Source organism: Furipterus horrens, unplaced genomic scaffold (assembly GCF_987537825.1).
Source record: "Furipterus horrens unplaced genomic scaffold, mFurHor1.1.pri manual_scaffold_9, whole genome shotgun sequence".
Taxonomy (NCBI): domain Eukaryota; kingdom Metazoa; phylum Chordata; class Mammalia; order Chiroptera; family Furipteridae; genus Furipterus; species Furipterus horrens.
The window spans coordinates 82508977-82524046 of record NW_028327179.1 but is presented as its reverse complement, the minus strand read 5'-3'; positions in this window follow the sequence as shown (position 1 = coordinate 82524046).

Genomic DNA, 15070 nt, shown 5'->3' with positions numbered 1-15070 from the left:
TTTGTGGACTGTTGTACACAACAAATTAAAAAGTAGTAGACCTCCAGTCAAGAGATGGAGAAGGCAAATACCGGGCTCACCTCCTCCCACAACCACACCAAAATTACAACCAAATTATGGAACCACCACACTTTACAACACCTACAGAACTCCTATAACTAAGAATATAAAGAAAAAGCCATGTCCGGACTGGTAGGAGGGGCAGAGACCCCAAATGGGCTGGTTCCACACCCATGTTGATCTGACAGCCAGGAAGGCTACTAACTGACTAATGGACAGGTAGGTAGCATAGAGCGTGGACATGCTGGTCAAAAGGATAATTAACATCTTTGGAAGATGGAATGGGATGGTGCAAGATTTCACCAAACTACTCAGAGATGTGTACATTTTAAACTTTAAAATACTTTTGGACCATAGTGGACTGCAGGTAACTGAAATCATAGAGAGTAAAACCCAGATAAGGGGGGAACTACTACTATTGTTTAATTTAAGTCCACCCCCTTCTGTTGTTACAGGGAAGTGAAGTTTCTCTAACGGCAGCTTTAAAATCATTATATTTTCTGTTTCTGTGATTCTTCTCTTTCTCCAAAACGAACAAATCTATTCCTAAGACTGATATGTTTAGGGTAAAATTTGCTCTTCCTGATGGTATATTTATCTCTATCCCAACAATATTTTGCACTGCAACCCTCTTCTACAAGTTAATTTTTTAAATTGTATATATTTCTTTATTTACATGTATATTGAAGCATGTATATGAATATTAGCTCTCCTAGCATGAGTTGTGTGTTTTTTTCTATGTGTTCATCCATGTAATTCTTGGAATATGTATAAAAAGACCCAAATTTAGGGAGCATTCATTTTCCTTCAAAAAGAGAATTCTCAAAAACTTACATTTTAATGAAACAGAGTGAAATGGAGTAAAATAGAATAGATTGAATTATATTCACATGTAAAGTATTTGGAGTGTGCATATGTTTGCATGTGTGCAAATAGATATGTATTTATTTATAGTATATAGTATTTACTGACTTTTGGTATGTATTCTCTTATTGTGGGCTATGGCTTAAAAAAGGTAGGAAAGATAAAAGCACTGTGCTAGAATATGTTTAGTTTATTTTTTTTCTGTCAAACCATGAGGAAAAAAATATGGATGGAGAGAAGTAAAATGACAAGCATTCAAAGAAGTTTGCCTGCACAGCAGAGAGAAGCATTTTGCATTAACTGTAAGCAACAGGCAGCATGCTGAGGTAACATTTTAAAGGAGTCATCTTTCTTTAAACTAGATCTTGAATATCAATCCAACTAAATTTAACCTTCATAAAAACTTGAGAGAGAAAAGGGCAGCAAATAAGAACAATTGTCTTAGATTCTATGTTCAAGTTAGAATTTTTTGCTTTAGTATTCTCATTTTACTTTGATTAAGAACTGAATTTCTTTTTTCAATATAACAAAGTTTGCTCCACATGACCAGAAAAATCTTCACATGCCCTGAAAATATCCAGAGGCAAAGCTTTTCTTAACTCTATTTTTATCTAAATTGTTTTTACTTGGTGCCATGATCCTAGATAAAAGCAATTAACTTGCATATGTAAAGGCATTTAAATTACACAAGCACCTATCAAAAGGAGAAATTCATATAGTTGAGAACTATACAAAGTGTCTTTATATTCTAATTTTTAGTGTCTAAACAGAAGCAGGCAAATAGCATAGAACCCCAAAGATTAAGTTTCTTAATTAAAATTCCAGGACAGCTAATCCATAGGTAAATGTTTTCTGGTTTTCCTTATTATAGCCTGCTATATTATAAAAGTTAATATGTAATATATATTTTTATAAAATCAAAGGTCTGGTTGAAAAAAATCATCTCACTACTTTGTGATATTATTTAGGGGGCCTGTGAGATTGTGACCTAAGGAGTAAAATTATAACTAAAATTTCTTGAACTTTTTGCATGCATCATATACTATGTAATAAACATTAGTAATCCATTCTTACTTAATCCCCAGAACAATACTCCTAATTATCGACCTTATTTTATATGTGAAGTAACTAAGAATTCAAGGTGTTAAAATAATTTCGGCAAAACTCCACAGCTCGGGAGTTGAAGACAAGCTCAGTCTCATTCTTCCCGCTAGGCCCATTCTTTTCAGGCTGGCCCTCCTCCCATTCTGAGTCACCCAGATTGTGGCCCTTGTTTGTTCCCCACAGGGAATGAGCCCCCAGCTTCATCTTCACCTTCTGACAGTAAATTTTCAGAGATGCATGGATTCCATAAACTAAGTCCCACTGGTTCATTTTAAGTATACGCTTTGCTTTTAAGGGAACGAGTAGTTCATTATTTATGATCCATTTTTTATTAAGCATAAATTCAACCGTACTTTGAAATGTAATTTTTCAGACGAAAACTGGTAACTCTGCCAGAGTGGCTGTTCTTACCAACAGTCATTCGTATGTTATGGTACCTAATTATTCCCTCCATGTCAAGAAAAAGAAGTTTTCAAAATAAAATGAACAGCCTTAACTGAGAAGGAAAGGGTGAGGAGGCAGTAGCCAGTGTACTTTTGAAAGACAGGAGTCTGAGTTTAGTATCCATTTTTCTGGGAGATGTATTACAAAACCACTGTGTAATGAACTATTCAAGAAGCTCAAGGAACCCCAAGAAGAAAACACAAATCACACGAAAAAATACTGAATCAAATTGCGAAAACCATACTAAAAAAATATTAAAAGTATCCAGATTTCTATAAAATTATTATAAAGAGGAGAATAAAAATAAGAATAATGATTTCTTATTTGAAACATTGGGAACTGAACAAATTGGGAATTGAATCAATAACCTTTATCATCTATACTATGTGCTAGCCAAGTAAGCTATTCAGTCTTAGGCTGGTATCATTCAAATATCTAGATTTATCTTAAAGTTTCTCTATTCAGTTTTTATAATGAATTAAAGCTACAGATCTGAAATGAAGTAAGTTGTGTAGGAGAGGGCTTTCAGATACAGTGGTCTCAAAAGATCTGAAAAATGGTACAATATTTGTTAATAACTTCTGTGTTTATATTTAATTATTTCTATGAGTCTAATGAGGTAGTAGTATTTTTGTTTTAATGAAAAGGAAACCAAAAATGCAACAATGTAACAAAACTTGCCAACAGGATAAACAGAGAATATTATAGAAAAGTTACATATACTAATTACAGACATTTAAAAAATGCAGAATTGTCTAAAGAAATAATATTTAAAATATTCAGTTCTAATCCCAAGAAGTAAATCTTACTAGTAATTGTTCATCTGTTTTCCTTCAAAGTTTTTTAAAATGTAATTGGAATGAATTTATGTATCTGCAAGATAATGCAATTCTAACACATAATATAAATCAGAGTTCACGCTAGTCAAAGAACATTTTTAATTTCTACAGCAAATATTTATTCCTCTATAATGAAGCACATTGTTTAATGCTCAGTACAATTGTAATTCATTGCAGTAAGCAGCTTTAGAAATCTTTTAAAAAATCTATATATCTTATAAATGAAAAAAATGAATTCAAACCCAAATCTCCATTATTCCAGGTCTTGTGATCCTAATTATGATGCTATACTTTCTTCTGACTTAACTGTACCTGGAAGATACTATTGGTGACACCTGAAGTAGCAGCAAACGCTACTAATGGTATCAATGATGCAAACATGAGGGATGGCCAAAAGTTAACAGGAAGTGATTTATTTTTACATATGTGAAGACTTATATATATGTTTTTAAATTTTTTAATAATCCTCTTTCTCTGTCTTGGCTATTACTTCCAAGAAAAATGGGTACTGTTACCTCTAGAAAATTCAGGAATTTTGTTTTTGTTTTTTAAACTAGCAATATATAATGTTGTGAGGTTGAGAGCTGGTTACTTCATAACTAAACAAGGGGCAAAAATTACTTACTCTTTTCTATTTTCCCTGTCATTGTTTGAACAATTTTTCTAGTAAGTCAGCTAGTACCAACTCTGATGAACATATATAAATTATTGCGATGAGGCTATACCATTCCCAAAGGAAAAGGTACAAATTGTATTTTGATGTTTGGCCTTTTTCATAATAAAATAAAAGAACAATTACATAAATTTTTACAAATGTGGAGATGGGTTTCCTAGAATGAATGATATTTGTTCCAATTTTAAAACGCACATGATGCATTTTCAAAATTATTTTCATTGGTTCTTTCCTGCATGTATTTAAGGTAGAAAACTTGTAATTTTGCTGGCATATATTCCAATTCACCTGCAGAATTTCTTTTGTAAAGTCATGCAGAGGATATAGGCTAGAACAATGTGCTCAATTGAACAATATTATCTCTACTTTACAGATGAGAGAACAGAGACAGCAGAGTAAAATGACATATTTAATGCCACAGAATGAATCACTGGAAAATCGGAATTAGAACTCACTGTCCATGATTTCCAAGACTGATGTTGGCAGAACTTCTCTCATAATTGACTAGCGGTATTTGTTAGCTTTGAAAACTCTGAACTGAGCAAATTTATTCATAATACTGGTATGGAAAAAAGACAAACCTCTACTTAGAAATAAACATGATAAGTAGATTTTATTATGGTAGAAATAGATTTGAATATAAAATGTAATCCATGGTGTTTTCAATTTGGGTAAAAGTGAAATGTATTTACTATAAGTTCAAGTATATCTCTATGTTCACTTTTGCATTTACTTGAAGTGTATCCTATTTAGTTTAAAGTCATCTTTTAAATGTTCAATATTTCAGATTTAAAAATGATAATTTCATATGGTTTCATCTTACATATGAATATATAGAAATATAATCCGGTAAATAGTTTATTTTTCTCCTGAAAATAAAGTCTTAAAATCAGAGCTTCCCCAAACACTAAGGTCTATATACCTGTTTTACATAACATTTCATGGTCTAAGCTTTTGATAGTGCAGGGAGAGGTCAAATTCCTCTGTACTACCATTGCCCTAAGACAATGGTTCTCAGAATATCCCAGGAATCTTGGGAGTTTTGCACACCTTTTTGTGGGGTCAAGTGATCAAAGCTATTTACAAACTACTAAATACATAAGCCTTTTAACTCTCATTCTTTCATAAGTGCCTCTAGAGGCTGCTTCACGTTCAATGGCATTATTGCTTGGATAGCTAGTAAGTGCTTTTGAAATCTCATCTCTTTATTATTTTTTGTTTTAATTTCTAATATGATAAATGCCAATAGATATTGCTACATAAGCAAAAATTCTTCCAAGGACTTAATAAATTTAAGACCAAAAAGGAAACTTTGGACCAAAACATTTAGGGCCTACTATCCTACATGAAATAAAAAATTAGCAACAGAAAGAGATATACAAACAAATAAATGCAGAGGACCACAATGCATGCTAATATGGCATTATATGTAGAATTCAGTGGGGGTACTATATATGATGGGGGCTAATTGTTCTGAAAACTTGGGGAAGTTATATAAAGAATACTTGACCTTAACTATTTTGGATATTGAGAGTATCTGAGCAGTAACCTTGAGGAAATTCATTTCGTTTATGTGATTATTTATGTGATCAGAGATGACACATCAAGATTTTGGAACTTGCAGCAGTACAAGTAGAGCTCTCATGCCGCAGCTCCTTCTTGTGGCTGCTTCCTGGGTAATGCAACAAAAGAAGTGAGGAAACAGAATTTATAGTCTTTTCATTACCGAAGATGACTTCCAAATTTTAAAAGAGGGAACAACTCCGTGGTGGCTGCTTTTGAGGTGGAGTTGTAAGAATTCTTCTGGAAAGTTCCTTCAAGTTTATAAAGCTTTGCAAATGATTCTGTAAGCCAGTTAATAACCTAAAGTAAATCAATTTATCTATAAGCTAGCTACAATGTATACATTTATTTTCATCTGAACTCACCAATAAGGCATGTCTTTTCAGTCAGGTAAAAAAAGATATTTTCATAGCAGAAAAGACTAAAATTTATTAAGACAGTGTTATGTTCAGGAAATGGTAAAAAAAAATCTAGTCTAACCAACAACTGGGAAGCAAGCTATAAATGACAGGAAATGGTCTAAAAATGAGGGTAAGGTACAGAGTATGCAAGGCCTCAAAAATGTCATGTTGAATAATTTACACATTATTCTTTCAGAGCATATGTTTTTATATCTGCCTAGAAGTTTTATAAAATACAGATTCCTATGCCTCACTCCAGACATGTTTAATTATATTAATCTGTATTTTATCAAAGCTTCCCAGACATTTGTGGGCCAGGTTTTTGACCTAGACTTAAACAGTGAGAAAATAGTTGAAGTCAGGGACTTTAAATAATCAGATATACGTAGTAGAAAAAATTCTCTGTTTTTGCTACTGGTAATTGATTGTGAAAGAGTAATAGGAAACAAAGAAAATATTGGAGAATCTGTGATTAATACAGTCAAAGATATTATGACATGATTAACAGTGGGAAAAGATAAATAATGATCAATTCAAGAAGCATTTTATGTGACCTTATATCTTATCATGCATGTATCCTTAACTAGAATATTTCTTTCTTTCTTTTTTCTTATACTAACATATTTCAAAAGTGCTCTCTTATCCCAGTTTTGGGCTCATATCTCAAAAAGTCTCCATCCCTCTTTATAGGAAGTTTGCTAAGCACGTATCCCAACCATTTACCTTATCACACTCTAACACTCCTGGGTTATAAATATATGAGTATATCCAACTTCCAGAGGCCTCAGCGACAAGCAACTAGGGACATCCCATTTTTCCAAGCACTGTCCACAAGAAGTTCTCCAAATTTAGCTCACCCTACCCTGCTTGCCCTACAGGAGCAGCTCCCTACAGTTCTAGCTTGTTGTTACTGTTTTCATAGGTGTAACCCCTCCTGTGGTTTTACCTGTCAGTCCTCTCCTGTTGATAGCTGCCGAGTCCTTTCATCTATCCCAGAGGAATTACTTTGTGATCAGAACGTCACAAATGTTAAAACAATATAACACCTTCATAGATAAATCTTTTCATTTATTCTTTTTTATAAGCATATTGTTAAGAATGGTAGAATTGTGCAAAAAAGACTCAATAAATACTGTTTATATTAAAATTGGACATGTATTTTTTTCACTAATTCATGGGTGGCTAAATACATTGTCTACTGAATTTAGAATCCATAAATATGAATCTGTCAAGCAAAAGAAAACTTCTAGATAAAGGAAGTGAAATGCTGACACTAACTATATTGATTTTTTAAATTAAGTTTTGGGGGTGACATTGGTTAATAAAATTATATAGGTTTCAAGTGAACAATCCCATGCATTTCAATTCTACACTGAACTATGAAGACAATCTTCAGTTCCCTTTGTTTTTGAAAATCTGTTTTTTCTGATTTTTCTCATGCACAACATTTATACATTCTAATTATATAAATGCTACATGAGTAACATATACCGTGTGCATATTTGTTGTCTGTCTCCTATCTCTCCTCATTGGAATATAAGCTTCTCCAGGGCTGCAACCTTTATATGTTGTGATCACTGCTGGAGCAAAGTATAAAGATCATTGCTTGTCACAGCATAAGTGCAGAATATATATGCATTCTTTGAAAAATGAATAATTCAAAGAACCTGTAAAATGGGGAATTATTCTCTTTTCTCTAAGGTTTAGTATTGTTACACATATTAGAGATAAGGAACATACTCTGATTGGCACATGATAGACTACTGAAGCATGCTAGGGATTATCCCTATACATAAAAGTTTAGAAACAAAAAGTAAAACAGAATTGTTGACCTAACAGTTAGGTTTCACAATAATGACTAATAAAATCTCTGTAGGTTGTATAAAGCCCTTAGCTTGGCAAATTATAAAGACATCTTCTCTTAACATAACGTTTATAGATTTAGAAAACATACAGAATAGAAGCTAAAAACAGAAATCCCAAATAATATCAGAAATTTCAAATTATCAGGGAAAGGAATGACATGTTTCCAACTGAAAAGAAAAATCACTCCTCCTCATTATAAATTCCCCCAGATTATATATGTTGAGTAAGATGAATAAAAATATCAAATAGTATGTACATATGTAATTACATGCCGATGATTACTGTACCCATGTTTATTTGGAACTACTTCTTCATTGACTAATGTGTCCTTTGTGAGGGAAGTTTTATTTCTTTCTTCCCATATTTACACCTTTTATTTATTTTTATTGTCCAATCGCACTAGCTAAGACTTTCAGTAGGATGTTGAGTAGGAGTAGTGATAGAAGATATCCTTGCCTACTTTCATTCTTAGAGAGAAATCTTCAAGTTTCTCACAGTTAAGCATGATAAGAGTTGTAGGTTTTTTGCAGAATTCCTTGTATCAAGTTGAGGAAGTATCTGCTATGTCTGGTTTTCTGAGAGATTTTACCATTAATAAGGATTAAATTTTGTCAAAAGCTTTCTTTCCATCAAGTTAATATGATTTTTCTTCCTTATTCTCTGAAATGATGGGTTACACTAATTGATTTTCAAAAGTGAATCAGCCTTGCATACTTGGAATAAATCCCATTTTATTGTATATATTTTTTTACATTTTTGAATTTTATTTATTTGTTGTGTTTAGACAGAATTTATTCTGTAGCAATTACTGACAGAATAATATAGTTTTTGTTGCTATTGTAAATAGTACATGGTATTAAATAATTACTTTATGGATTAGTGTCGGCCTGTGAACCAAGCGTCGCTGGTTTGATTCCCAGTCAGGGCACATGACTAGGTTGCACGTCAGGTCACCAGTTGGGGGTGTGTGAGAGGCAACCACACAGTGACATTTCTCTTCCTCTTTTTCTCCTTTCCCCTTCTCTACAAATAAATAAACAAATTAATTAATTAAAAAATAATTACTTCAGTTAATGATGTCCTATAAATGAATCTAGCTTTTTATATTGATTCTATTTCCAGCCAGGCCCTGGCTGGTTTGGCTCAGTGGATTGAGCGTCGGCCTGCGAGCTAAGTGTCGCTGGTTTGATCTTCCAGTCAGGGTACATCAGAGAAGGGAAACTCTGACTCCAAAAAACCTCCGCTGCCTTGCGGCATACCTCTTCAGGGGAAAGGCTAAGGGAGTAAACCCCGACAGAAAATCCGGAGCCGGAGTCCCTAAGGCGGTTTGGCATTGTAGTCAACACCGGCAACTCCTGCGGCGCACCTGAAGCCAAGCTGTATTGACTCCATCTTTCCCTTGGATCCTTCAGCTGCGAAGAGAGGGGGGGTCTGCTGCATGGGCAACAGCAGACCCTCCGTATCACCCTGCCCAGGCTCTGTAGCTTCAGCTTCACTGGAGAGGACACTCCAGCGTCATCGCAAGATGTCGATTCAACACGGGAGGAGACAGATACCGTGTCACTCCCAAGTCGGACTGCACAGCCATTCTCGGCGGTGCAGATAGACTCTTAAGAAGCTACACCATCGTCTCTCGAGACGGACGGCTGCCGACGACGATTTCCAGCCAAATTGCTAATTTACTTAAACATTATTATGCTCTATATGTATCTCAGCATTTTACCTGTGAAAATTATTGTATTATAACTTCCTTTCTAATCCCCTTAACTCTTATTTTTGTCATATTTTGTTATACTGTATAAAATAATTTTTATGGTAATTATATTGATCTGAATTAATAATAATGGCATATTTATCTTGTTCCAAGTTTAAATTTTATTAAAGTTATTGCAGAAAACCTACCTTACCCTTACTTCTGTATGTTTTTGATGATCTGAGTGCTGGCTCACGTTTGGCTAAATTAAACCTTTGGGAGTTCTGAGGTCAATGGATCTAGGAAAATAAAAATGAGCACATTTTTACTTTCATTTTCCAGGTACTGAAGGGCAATACCAATCTTGAATCACATTAAGTTTCTGGACTGTATTTTTTCTTTTAAGAGAATAAACTAGCAAAACAGGTAAGAACAGTCTATTGATTAGAAATTCTCAGGGGATACTATCACTGTTTTTGAGGAGCTGAGGAAGAAACAGATTTCCTAACTGAGACCACTGCAGGAAAGCACATTTCCTCACACATAACCCCTCAATGACAGCACAGTATTTTGGGGTATCCCACATGCCGGAAAACTTTCATTGCAGCCCAAACCTACTTAGCTATAAAGCCTGACACTCCAATTCCTAGCTGTTATTACACTCAAAGAGGGTGATTCAGCATTGTACAAGTTCTTATTACTTACTTTATATTTCAGTGAAGGTTTTACAAGGAACCTCTGACTTGTGATAGATGTTCTCTTTGCATCTACATTAAAAATAAATATTTACCGAATTCTGACTATGTGTAGAATATACAGGTGAATTAGAATGAAATACAGATACTGACTGTCCTGTAGCTTATAATCTTTTTAGTGTTACACACTATTCATGTCTGAATAAATATTACGAAGTCATATATCAAAAGATGCATAATGAAAACAAATGTTTCTTATAGCGTATGCAAGTGCAGCAGGAAGAAAGTGGAGGTAAAAAGTGAAATGCAACTAATTAGGAAAAACCACCAAAGAAACAAGAGACCAAACTTGTTTTTAAAAAGACAATAAAAACATACTGCTTTAAAAAAATTATATTGTTTTACTGTAATTGAAAAACCAAAAAAAAAAAAAAAAAGAAAGAAAAAGAAAAGATCATATACCATGATCAAGTGAGATTCATCCCAGGGATGCAAGAATGGTCTAATATTTGCAAACCAATAAATGTAATATTTCATCATTTTTATACAAAAAAAAATTATATTGTTTTGACTTCCAGCTAAGATGGAAGGTGTAGGTAGACATGCTTTGCCTTCTTGCACAATCATAAGGATTACAAATACCTAAAAACAAAACAAAAAACAAACAAACAAAAAAATCAATCAGAACTGCCAGAAAATCAAACTATATGAAAGTCCAACAACCAATAATTTAAAGAAGCAAGACTCATCCAGATGGATAGGAGAGGTAGAGCCGGGGAGCCAGGGCAGAGAGGACAATCTGTGGTGGAGGTGAGGCGGCAGTAGTAAGGCAGGGGCTGCAACTGGCTGGTAAAATGAGCAGTCACATATTATAACAGCTGGGAGGGACACTTGAGGAGTAATCTCAGCCCTAGAGCAGTCCATGCAGCTCACAGTTCCAGCACCAGGAAAATAAAGCCTCATTGGTTCTGGCTATGAAAACCAGTGGGGGTTGAGGCAGAGGAAGAAATTACCAGTCTCTCAGGAAAGTCCATTTAGAGGGCCCCCACTAGAATGTACACAAACCCACCCACTCAGGGAACCATCACCAGGGCAACAGCTACAGGAGTACCAATCACATAGGGGAAGCAGGTGAAGTGACAGGGGAAGGGGTGAGTGCTGAGCAAGAGGCACTGCTCCCTCTTTGCCCCCTCCCCCACATACAGCGCCACAGGCCACCATGCACTAACAAATACCTAAGGCTCCTCCCCTTACAAGATAACAGGTGCAACAACTCTACCTAATACACAGAGGCAAACACCAGGAGGCTATCAAGTTGAGGAGACAGAGAAATATGGTCCAAAAGAGGAAGGAAACCAAGGCTCTAGAGGGAGAACTAAATGAGGGGACAGCCAACCTAACAGATGAAGAGTTTAAAACACTGGTGATAATGATGCTCAGAGAAATGATTTGAGTATGGCAAACACATAAGGGAAGAAATGAAGGCTACACTAAATGAAATGAGAAAAATCCACACAGAACCAATAATGAAGAGAAGGAATCCAGGGTCCAAATAAATGTATTGGAACACACGTAAGAAATAAACAGAGAGTACAGAATGAAGAAACAAGAATTGAAATAAAAATGAAGGAAGGCTTAGGAACCTCTGGGACAACTTTAATCATACCAACATTTGAATTATAGGGGTGCCAGAAGACTAAGAAGAAGAACAAGAAACTGAAAACTTATTTTAAAAACAATGTAACAAAACTCCCCTAATTTGGTGAAAGAAATAGGAAACACGGAGAACCCCAAACAAGTTGGACCCAAAGAGGACCACACCAAGACACATCATTAAAATGCAAAAGGTTAAAGATAAAGAGAGAATCTTAAAAGCAGCAAGAGAAGAGAGTTACCTACAAAGGGGTTCCCATAAGACTGTCAGCTGATTTCTCTGAAGAAACTCTGCACGCAAGAAGGGATTGGCAAAAAGTATTCAATGTGATGAAAAGCAAGGAAGGACCTACAACCAAGATTTCTCTATCCAGCAAAGCTATCATTTAGAATGGAAGGGCAGAAAAAGTGCTTCCCAGACAAGGTAAAGCTAAAGGAGTTCATAATCACCAAGCCCTTATTATATGAAATGTTAAAGGGACTTATTTAAGAAAAAGAAGATCAAAACTATGAACAGTAAAATAACAACAAACTCACAGCTATTAACAAATGAATCTAAAAAAACAAAAACAAATTAAGTAAACAACTAGAACAGGAACAGAACCATAGATATGGAGATCATATGGAGGATTATCAGCAGGGATGGAGAAGGGGGAAAAGGTGCAGGGATCAAGGAGAGTAACTGGTAGGTACAAAATAGACAGGGGGACGCTAAGCATAGTAAAGGAAATGGAGAAGCCAAAGAACTTATATGCACAACCCATGGGCATGAACTAAGGCAGGGGGGATTGCTGGAGAGAAGGGTGGTCCTGGGCAGAGAGGCACAAAGGGGACAAAAAACTGGGACAACTGTAATAGCATAATCAATTAAATATACTTTAAAAACTATATTGTTTTTCAGGATCCACAATTATTATAGGGGTGTTAAAATGCTGTTTTCCCAACAGCTCCACCTACTGTAAAGATGCCTGGTAGCTCACAAAAGAGATTTGCCTCATTCCATTTCTTTCTTAATGTACTTTACTTTATTTGTTTTACATTTTATCTCATTTGTTGGGCTCTGTGATTATTTACTTCTGAAATTACTTCAAAGATATGAACACAAAGATGATTGACTTAAAACATGGAATTTGGCAAGCGATTATACATAATGTTCTCTAATTACTTGCAGTAGAGCTTTTATCCTATGAATTTTTCATAAGGATAAAAAGTGCATGGTAAGTAATTAATTGATTTTTTCACTTAAACAGTGAATATGTTTGCAACTTAGAGATTAAGACAATTGTTCTGGTTGATTAAAATTATAATACGTTTCCAAATGTTAGGTAAACACATTGTTAAAGCTATTAGGATCTCTAAGTAAATCATGAATTTATTTCAAACAACTATAATTATTTTTACCAATGGGTTGTTAAAAATTTTAATGAGACTGGAAATTTTCTATTCTCTGTGCATATATTATAAATTCCTCTCTCCCCAACAAAAATGTATTTTTAAGACTAATATGGAAATGTAAGCACTAAGTCAATTGAAATAAAGGCTCTCTCTTGATCCAGAATTACAATTCATGTTTTTCATCCAATACTTTACAGAAACTTAAAACACATTTAAATTACTTCCAAGGAAATTTTTGATAAAGTATATTAGAGGTATCAAATTAGGAGGGATTAAAAAAAGAAAATAAGAGGACTAAAAGGAGAAAGGAGGGAGGGGAGAAGGGAAAGGAAGAGAAAAGAAATTGTAGCAATTGGGAAGATATACTAAAATCACAATAGAAGGTACTACTGATGTCTAACAATATTATTAAATGTTATATTTGATTTTTTTTCAATATAAACATTGCATTTATTACTCTTACTTTGAAACAGTTTACAACTTTTAGGCATAACTCACTTCATTTATAACCTGGTATACTGAACAAGTCAGTGTCTGAAGTCCAAAACACTTTGACTTACAGGCATCATTTGCTTAGCATTAGAGGAAATTTAAGTTATAGATAATACAATTAAATAAATATCTACTTAACTCTTCCATTAAGTTCTATTAGTCTCCTAGGGATGTAATAGCAAATTACCTAAAATGTAATGGCTTAAAACAACAGAAATATATTTTCTCACAGTGCTGGAGGCCAGGAGTTTGAAATGGAGTTGCTGGCAAGGCCATGCTCCCTCTGAAGTTTCTGGAAAGAAGTAAAGGGTTCCCTGGTCTAAAGCAAGTTTGCAATTCAGCGGGGCAATTTTCAATAGATTTCAAGGCCTGAGTACAATCCTCGGTGGATTGATCTGTCTGAGCCTCTGGAGGACCTGCCAGTTCTGCCTCTGAGCTGTGTCAGCTCCTGACTCTGGCCTCTGAGTCTGCCTCTGCACGGTGATGCAGAAGTCATCTTTTTGGTTGGTTTTTCTTTTTTTCTTCAAAAAGTGTATGTTTGTAGCTGAATAATTCTATTAGTCTATTTTCTGCCTGTGAAATCCCAGAAGTCATTTTGCTCTACCTCTGTCCTCTTCGATCCAAATTGGAAAAGTGTGTCTGCTATACAACATTCTAAGAAGCCTTGTTGATCCTCTATGGATGTCAAGGGAACCAATGCCATTAGGCACTAGAGTTCTCCACAAATCCTCCTTGGATTAGCCCATCACCATTCCTTGCTTTTCCTGAGATGGTAGATCGGATCCATGAAACACAGGACTGCTCTCTTTCACATAAGTTTGTCCAGTCACACTGTGGCCCTGTTTCCAGAGTATACTAACTAGAAAGGCTGTTTCTCAAATCAAGTGCTGGTTCCTTTATGCTTAACAGTTCCTTTCTCTATTTATCTTTTATATTTTACTATATAAGCATCATGGACAACCCAGGCTGCAATTTCCACAGTGCCTGAAATCTCCTGAGCTAAATGTCCAAATTCATTGCTTGCAAATTCAACAATAGACACAATCTAGCTGGGATTTTGGCCACTTTGTAACAAGGGTCACCTTCCCTCCAGTCTCCAATAACCAGGTACATAATTCCTTATTATTTCCTTTGATTTCATATCTCAACCAGTATCCTGTTAGTGACAATACATGCATTCTTTAACATAACAGAAGCTTTTCTATTATTCCTCCTTATTCCCTTCTGAGTTTTCAACAAAAATCACCATTAACATTTATATATCTCTTCAAGGCAACATAGGTTTTCTCTATCATGTTTATTAAATGTCTTCCAGCTTCTACTCATTA